Source organism: Triticum dicoccoides, chromosome 7A (genome assembly GCF_002162155.2).
Source record: "Triticum dicoccoides isolate Atlit2015 ecotype Zavitan chromosome 7A, WEW_v2.0, whole genome shotgun sequence".
In the NCBI taxonomy this organism is placed as follows: Eukaryota; Viridiplantae; Streptophyta; class Magnoliopsida; order Poales; family Poaceae; genus Triticum; species Triticum dicoccoides.
In genome coordinates, this window is record NC_041392.1 from 27351538 (window position 1) to 27361395 (window position 9858).

Consider the following 9858-nt stretch of genomic DNA (forward strand, 5'->3'; position numbering starts at 1 on the left):
CCCCCCCTCTCCTAGTCCAATTCGGACCAGGGGGGAGGAGGCGCGCGGCCCACCTTGGCTGCCCTTCTCTCTCTCCACTAAGGCCCATATGGCCCATTACTTCTCCCGGGGGGGGGGGGTCCGGTAACCCTCCGGTACTCCGGTTTTCTCTGAAATCACCCAGAACACTTTCGGTGTCTGAATATAGCCGTCCAATATATCAATCTTTTTGTCTCGACCATTTAGAGACTCCTGGTTATGTCTGTGATCACATCCGGGACTCCGAACTAACTTCGGTACATCAAAACTCATAAACTCACAATATAACTGTCATCGAAACCTTAAGCGTGCGGACCCTACGGGTTCGAGAACAATGTAGACATGACCGAGACATGTCTCCGGTCAATAACCAATAGCGGAACCTGGATGCTCATATTGGCTCCCACATATTCTACGAAGATCTTTATCGGTCAGACCGCATAACAACATACGTTGTTCCCTTTGTCATCGGTATGTTACTTGCCCGAGATTCGATCGTCGGTATCTCAATACCTAGTTCAATCTCGTTACTGGCAAGTCTCTTTACTCGTTTCGTAATACATCATCTCGCAACTAACTCATTAGTTGCAATGGTTGCAAGGCTTTTGTGATGTGCATTACCGAGAGGGCCCAGAGATACCTCTCCGACAATCGGAGTGACAAATCCTAATCTCGAAATATGCCAACCCAACATGTACCTTTGGAGACACTTGTAGAGCTCCTTTATAATCACCCAGTTACGTTTGTGACGTTTGGTAGCACACAAAGTGTTCCTCTGGCAAACGGGAGTTGCATAATCTCATAGTCATAGGAACATGTATAAGTCATGAAGAAAGCAATAGCAACGTACTAAACGATCGGGTGCTAAGCTAATGGAATGGGTCATGTCAATCACATCATTCTTCTAATGATGTGATCCCGTTAATCAAATAACTACTCTTTTTTTATGGTTAGGAAACATAACCATCTTCGATTAACGAGCTAGTCAAGTAGAGGCATACTAGTGACACTCTGTTTGTCTATGTATTCACACATGTATTATGTTTCCGGTTAATACAATTCTAGCACGAATAATAAAAAACATTTATCATGATATAAGGAAATAAATAATAACTTTATTATTGCCTCTAGGGCATATTTCCTTCAGATGACAGGCGTGAGACGATTTCATCGGGAATCTCCTGATGTAGTTCGGAAGGAAGATGACAGTCGTGAGACGATTTGTCGGGACTTGAAAACACTCAATGACAACAACAATGCAAAATATGGTATCCTCTAAACATATGATGCCCTAGATTGGTCACGTTGAATTACTTATACGTACCATACATGTATACTAATAACCGGGAAACAATGTATAAATAAGAAATATACAAATATCGACGGCGAGAAAGTTAGAGGGGAAGGCGCCGGATCGCCCCTCCATGATTCCCGGATTTGGTGGTCTTTCCAACAAGAAATAACTTTTGACAAACATATTTTAGTAACATTATTTTTAGGAGCATATATATCTCATATTGCTTTGAAATATTCTTTTTTCCAATTTATTTTCTTATTCTAAACATTCCATCCAAAAATAATTACTTTCCCACCACCTAATTTTGGTTTACTGTAGTTTGCACCAATATTTTGTGTTCCCACAAAAAAATAAAGTCTATTTATCCTTGCCTTCCTAACTACCCACGATTATACTATTCTAAACCAAATCACACGGCGTCTTCACGGGCGATTGGATCTGAGCTCTCGACCTGGTTCCTCCGTCACGGCTCAACACAGCGAACCACACCGGAGTCCACTGCACGACGAGGGTTCGTCGTCCTCGATCTCGCCCTCTCCTCCGTGCCCGCCGATGCGGGCCGCGTCTCCGTGTCCTCGGCCGTGCTGCCAGCGGCAGCGATGCGGTCTGGCGCCAGCGCCGACGGAGTTCCCGTCTTCTTCCCTGCATCGTGAGCACAGTACCGGCCTGCCTACGTCGGGGCTGCTCGCCACATGGCCGACCCGGAGGTGGAGACGCCGCGACCAGGTTCATCACTAAGCCGCATCCCTGAACCTCCATAGCGAGCGATGTAGATCGTTCTTTTGTGTGTGTGTCTATTCCCTACTTTCCTGCTTCAATTGGAAGCCAATTTGGCTGCAACTTGTATAACCCTCCAAGTTCCTGGCACCTGGACCGGCATCTCTCTGTAGTTTTCGTTAGATTGCTTGCTGAATTGAAGTCCGCGTCGTGTGGCTTCAAATAAAGTTCCATCTACTCCTAGATGTGTTCTCTGTTAATATGTGTTTGTATGATTCTGTTCTGCATTTTCGTCTTAATGGATAATTTTAAATCGAAACAAAAGGTATTAATTATTGGCCCGGCGTCCATAGAGACAAGCAGTGTACCGTTGAGGTTAACTGAAGAATTGTTCACTCAAAACAATTCGACTCAAAGAAGCAGAGTAGAGATGTGAGAAACTTGAGAGAAAAGTGAGAAGTAATTGACCCAGTGTGGTACAATCAGGACCTTTGATAGTGCGATTGGATCATGGGGAGATAAATGAATCTTCTCCAGAAGAGAAATAGAACAGAGAGAATAGAGGAGGAGACGTGTGTGAGGGGCTCGGCGGCGAAGCTGCACGTGGCAGGCCTTATGGCGCGGGCGCGTAACAGTGCCGTGGCGGATGCGCAGTGGAGGGCGTCATGTGTGAAGGAGGCATGTTCCTCCCGCTTCCGGCGTCATGTGGCATGGGCCTCCATCTCATACTAGCCTATATGTTTTGTTTCTTGGGATTCTTATGAACATTGAAGGATTCTCCTGAAATTTCCCATCCACTGAAGTCCTATAGAACTCACTAATTTGGTCCTAATTTTTGGTTTGCAGGTCATGCAATTGCTGGGCTATTCTTCCTCTGCTCCACGCTGTGGTCGGTGTTGTTGCAACAAATATTACAGGTTCTCAGCGAGTTGCTTCTGACAAGAGCATTTACAATGCATACTTTCAGAATCAAAGAAACCCCATTTGCGGTTACAGTTATATCCTGAAACACACCGTATCTACCGTTCTTATACTAATTTTCTGTCCATTGACTGCCTTAAAAGGGTGTGGATATACTCTCAGCCTAGAAAAAAGCTAGATAAATCTAACATATAGATTCAGAACTTTCAACGTTCAAAACTTTATCAAAGGTTGGATATACTCTCAGCCTACAAAGAAGAGAAAAACAGAGGAGCTACAAATCAGTAACAAAAACACAACTGTGTCAGCTGAACCTGTAACTATTTGCTCAACAGTTAAACTAATCATTGAGTAAAATTTGTTTTCCTAGCATGATTTTTGTTCTTACTAAGGAAGAAAATAAACTTTAAAATGTGAATAGAAAGTGTTGTTGTCGACCTCTAATTAATAAGTATACAGATTATTATTTTGGACACTACAAAAAATGATGAACATGTTCAACCTTCTTGCTCCCAGGTTTATTGTGCACGATTACCAGCAAGGTGAAGCCGGTGGAGCTCATGACCACCGCCATGCACAAGGACTGGCCAAGCCCGCAAAAGTAGTTTCGCCGCATAAACTGTATTTTTTTTCTACCATATGCACTCAAATGTTTTGCATTCCCTTGGGATTTTGGTGGATATGAGCATAATTAATGTTTGTTTAACTGAATTTCTCTAATACTGTTTCATACAAAAAATGTCCCGCGGGAAGAAAATAATTTTTCAAATATGAAGTCAATAGAAAGTGTTGTTGTGGGCCTCTAATTGACAAGCATACATATTATTATTTTTCACAGTACAAAAAAGATGTTGAACATGGTCCACCTTCTTAGGTTTATTGGGCATGATGACCAGCAAGGTGAACAAGGTGGCGCGCATCACCACCGCCCTGCGCAAGGAAACGTCAAGCCTGCAAAGGTAGTTTCATTGCCGAAACTGCATTTTTGTCTACCATATGCACTAAAATGTTTTGCATTTCTCTTGGGATTTTGGTGGATTTGAACTAAACGTCCGTTTTAACTGAATCGTGTTGCAGAGCCAATAGGAGAAAATCAGCGAGCAGCTTCAGGCCCTTGGTCAGTGTTGATGATTTATTCGGATGCAGGATGTTTTGAAAAGACCCTTGGTCATTACTCATTAGTTGTTGTCTCCATTGCTATTTTACTGTATAATGAAATAATCATGGATCTTGTAAAATACTTGGTAATTACGTGTCTCCGTTCTTAATTTAGTGTTTGGAAGTAACCAGGGATACAAAATTATCATTACATATTTTTTCCATTCTTTATTTATCATAGGAGGAAATCCACCCCGCCTTTTCCAATTTATGAAAGTTTAAGATGATTTTGGACAAATCAAGCTTCAAGAATATATCTTGCAAGTTCGATAACTATCAATACATCTTGATATTTTTGATTTTGGACTTGGGCTTTGTCGATTGGAAAAATAGTTGATCCAAACAAACGACATGTAGTCTTATGGACGTATGAGCCATCTCACTGTATGTGGAGCTTTTCTCTTGCGCCCAACTACTATATTTTATGCTCTGTCACTGTAATCTCCAATTTCGTTCCCAGGTATACAATTACTATGGTCACGGTCTTGCAAATGCTTCATGTGTAGCTTTTCAGCCTTGCAAATTAGATATTTTGATTGCTACATGCATATTGTTGAAATATTGGTGCGTTGAAAAGATATGGGTGGAATTAACAAACTGACTGGACATGTGAAACAAATTCATGATGCATTGTCAGATCCTCTTGCTTTTGGTAATTTGCACAAAGTAATATTTAAGATTTATTACAATCTTCCATTTCGTTGTTTTAGCTGAGTCACTTATCATTAATACTATTGCACAAAATGTGCAGGATTAACCAAAGGAGGAACTTGAAGAATTGGAGGTAGCAGTGTGTGTCTTGTAAATAAGCAAGCAATTCTCCCTGCTCAACAGAAAGCTACACCTAAATATGAAGAACTTGCTACACTACAATATGAAACTTTGCTATGACCAGGGTAATGTTTGATCTTCTGTTAGATCGATTTGTAAAGTTTACTGTATATTTGCTGATTTCACATGATTAATTCAATGGTGCACGTTGAATACATACACAAGTGAAGTTTCACATATGATTGTAATACTCGCTCCGTCCCAAAATTCTTGTCGTATTTAGACAAATCTAAGACAAGAATTTTGGGACGGAGGGAGTATTAGTCAAGATGTCCATTGCACATGCACATTTACTAGTACATTGCTAAAAGTGCACTTCTATTTGCAGGTGACTACGAAGAGGATTGAGAAAGAAAATAGTAGTACAAACTTGCAAAATACTCTTTTACAGAGATCTAGTCCTAATAAGACTCAAGGTGGAAGGCTAATTGTTATTTATCCAAATGCGCTCATACAAGCTGCAACAAAGAATTCTCAAATGTTTGAAGCAATGGTAAGTCACAACATTGCTTTCTCTTCATGTTCACCTGCATTTTATACTTACGTCATTGGCCTTCCTAATTAACTAGCTGCTTCTTCTCTTTCACCATGTGTTGTTGCTGCATCGAGTCACAGCTTACAAAAAACGAATATGTGCTAGCTAGGGACATGAACTTGACTGAAACTATAGATTGAGTCACAACTTAAATCAGTAGGTGAAGCTTTTAGTACATGTACTTGTGTTTATGCTTTAGACATTTACACTTGTAAAACTATTCTGATCCCTCAGTTACATGCTTGCCGACATAGTATTACTCCAGTTAGTCTAGCAATAGTTCTTTTTAACAATGGGTCTGGAAAAATTGTATGGCGTATATTATGTTGGACTCATTAAATAGAACTATTTTTTATTTCTTGATTGCAGGATCCAAAGAACTAGCTCGACTGGACTCTAGATCACGGGCAGTTTAGTCTTGGCACTTAATTAGGATGGCTAAATTACATTTGAGTTTCATTTGATGGATATTTGCTATGAGAATTATGAATTTTATGAATCTACATATTATACGTATGGTTTCGAATATTGTAATTGAATTCCTCTATTTTTTTACAGTTGCAGTAGGATATTACCACAACCCACTTTTGGTTGCCATATGTTAGGACCACGAAAATTTTATATTGTCGCAATAGTTTCTCGCTACAAACAGTTCACCCGTTGTGATATCTATTTATCATCACCAAAACTAGTATGTTGCAATTTCCTGTTACGACAATTGGAATATTTGTTGCCATAACTTAATGCCACAAGTGTAGCGGTTCGTAGCAAAATGCCTAATGCCACGAAAGTAAGGATTGTTGCCATAGTTTATTGCAACAATTGACTATTGCCACGGAAGAGTATGCGCCACGAAACAAACATCGTTGGCATAGGGTGCTGCCACAAATGTCTATCGCCACGAGCTACTAGTCGCCATGATTTGTTACATGTTGCATTAAACCTATCTCAACAAAACAAATTGTGGCATCAGGTGAGTGTTGCCACAAGAAAATATGTGGCAACTTCCCACATGGTTGTTGCAATAGCACACTTTATTGCCACAATTGCTTTTTGTGGCAATAACCTATTACCATGTGTCCAATTGCAACAGCTGCCAACGAATGTTGTTTCGTGGCAATAGGTACTTATCGCCACAAATCAGCATATATTGCGACGAACGATTTTGTTGCGCGAACACCAGCAACCACCTTTCAATGCATGGCCAGTCAACCGTCTTCAGGCGCCCCCTCCACAGGGCCGCGTCCTGCCTGCAGCAGCTGAGAATACGAGCGAGGGAGGGCGGCTCGCCCCGGAAGACCACCGCATTTCTGTGCTTCCAAAGCTGCCAGCAGCACAACAGGACAAAGGATGTGGTAGCAGCTTCGCCGGCCACGGCACGGACGTCCAGATCCTGCAGAGCCCCAACATTGTAGCCGCGCCCGGCCACGTCGAGCCCAACTGAACGCCAGAACGAGTGCGCAAAAGGACAGGCAAAATCATGTGATCAGCCGTCTTGAGCACACCGCCGCGGATGGGGCACGCCGCCTCCTCCGCCGTGACGATGGTTTTACGAAGAAGAACGTCCCGCGTGTGCACCCTTCGCTGGACAAGGAGCCAGCCGAAGAAACGGACACGAGAAGGAGCAGCGCACCCCCAGATGAACTCGGCGAAAGCAGCTTGCACCCCACTGAACCTCTGCAGTGTGTAGACAGCAGCCGCTGCAATGCCCCCCCGGGGGCCAGGGCACAACACTGAGCTCTGCACGTTGTTTCCTGGGGTCGGGACGACCCCGTCCATGAGCGTCAGGAGGGCGGCCCGCTCCGCCGCACCGGCTGTGGTGAGCCTGGGCACGAGCACACAGTCCAGTCCACGGGAGCGCACCCGCCACACCGTGACCTCCGGCTCAGCCTCGTGCGATAGAAGGGCGGGGAAGGCCGCCGCGACAGCTCCACACGGGAGCCAGCTATCAAACCAGAAGGATGTTCGCTTCCCGTCTCGAACTACAACCGTTGTTAGTCCGCGGTAGAGCGGGAGCAGATTGCTGAGAGCCTTGCCATAATCCCCGGTCGCCCGGGTGGTCGACCCGGAGAGGAGGGACCGCCCCGCGAGCTCGGCCCAAACCCACGTCGCCCACCGCGATGAGGAGGAGCAGGCATGGAGCCCATGTAGCATCTTAATTAGCAGGCAACGGTTCTGCGTCGCGAGGTCGCGAACCCCTAAGCCGCCCTTGGCCTTGGATCGGCAGACTCTCTCCCAGGCCACCAGACATTGAGCGCCAGAGGCGCGTTCAGCTGCGTTCCAAAGGAAGGCGTGGCGAAGCGAGTCCAGGGCCTTGATCACCGCCGGTGGGAGCAACATTGCCGCCATAGCGTACGTGGGAAGAGCATCCAGGACGGCATTGATGAGGACGAGCCGCCCGGCAGGGGAGAGGAGGCGCGCCCGCCAACCCGACAGGTACTTGTCGACTTTGACGATCATGGGGAGGAAATCCGCGAAGCAAAGTTTCTCCCATGAGAGCGGAAGCCCGAAGAGACAAAGTGGATGGTGTATCACGCACGGTCTCGTCGATGTTTCACGACATGCAGCACATCACACACCATGATCTGGAAAAAGCCACGAAAGTTGTGTCATAATCTCCGAGACGTAAAGTAGGAGTTTATACACACACATGCCACATGTTAGTGGGCCGGCACTGTTTATTTGTTTGTGACTGGCAGAGAATTGCGGGCCACTTACTCAGCGCGTGTGCGCCGGTAAGAATAGCAACGCGCGCGCATTTGAATTAGCAGCAACGGGTGTGCATCTGGAGAGCTGGGTAGCGCACGCAGGGACTTTATAGCCCAGTTCTCCCATCTAAGGCCTATTTAGCTTCTGTAGTCCAGTTTTTTCCTGTCTAGATTCTAGCTCTATGCGCCAATTTGGATTCTCCGAGCTATTTTTTCTCTTTCGGGATAGCGGGTTTGTGGGAGAAGAATAGGGCGGGGACATGGTTTGACATCCATATGAATGTAAAAGTACTATTTTCGAAATTCACAATTGAATCGATAGTGAAAACATGGTTATCAAAAAAAAACTAGGGAAAGGACTACATCTTATTTGTCGAGATATATATGTATTTGCAAATAAACTTAGTACTGCAAGAGTCAAAACTTTACAATCAGAATTTAGAAACTTTGAACGATGACACTACAAACTTTGTATTGCTATGTTAAAAAACTCTGACCTATTACATTATAAACTTTGTACCACCAGATTCAAATCTTTACACTCAAAATATATGTACTTTAAATTATCACATTACAAACTTTGTACTACGTGGTTCAAAAACTTTGAACTATTACATTATAAACTGTTTAATGGTTAGTTCAAAACTTTACACTTAGAATTTATAAACTTTGAATTATCACATTACAAACTTTGTAATGCTAGTTTCAAAACTTTGACCTCCCATGTTATAAAATTTGTATTGATAGGTTCAAAATTTTACACACAAAATTTATAAATTTTGAACTATCACATTACTAACTTTGTAATCCCAGGTTAGAAACTATGAACTATCACATTATGAATTTCATAATAATATGGCATGAACTTTGTACCTAGAACTGTAATTTTGAAATTCAAAACTTCACACTCTATGTTTTGTAAATTTATACTGCAACTATTGAAACTTTATACCCCTAGACGCAAAAACTTTATCATCACAAAAATTGTGTCGAAACATATCCAACATGGATTACTTTTATAGATCTCGTCGTAATGTATTTAATGGTGCGATCGGATCATAAAATAGATGCTTGATGAGAAATTTATTATATTTTAAAGTTTGTATACCATTTAAAAAATATATTTGACACAACACGTGGTGGTCTGCTCCCATCACCACGTCTGTCTGTTATGCTTCCCTGAATACTTCGCGTCCATCGCGTCGCCATTCTCACTCCGTCTCCGCTTCCCCACATGCCACGCATCCGTGCGCTGCTACAGGGCGCAGCGCACGCGCCTTGTAAGAGTTGGGAGAGAATTGAAGTTGAAGGCGTTGGGAGGAGATAAGACGGGAGCCTCCGTGTCCTTGTGCATGGTTTCGTCCACACCCACGCACACGCATATATATATATATATATATATATATATATATATATATATATATATATATATATATATATATATATAGTGTTACTATTCATCATCCAGGGTGCGGAATAAGTTATTCTTCATCCGAGATAATCTTACGATCATTTCATAATTAAATTATGTTTGGAATTCAAATAGTTACATTTATATTAATTCACTACGTAAAATTTGACATAAGAAAATAAAAAATATAGGTCATAAGACAAGAAAATTTGCAGTTTATGTGTATTTTAGACTGTTTTTACATTTGTAATTTTACATAACA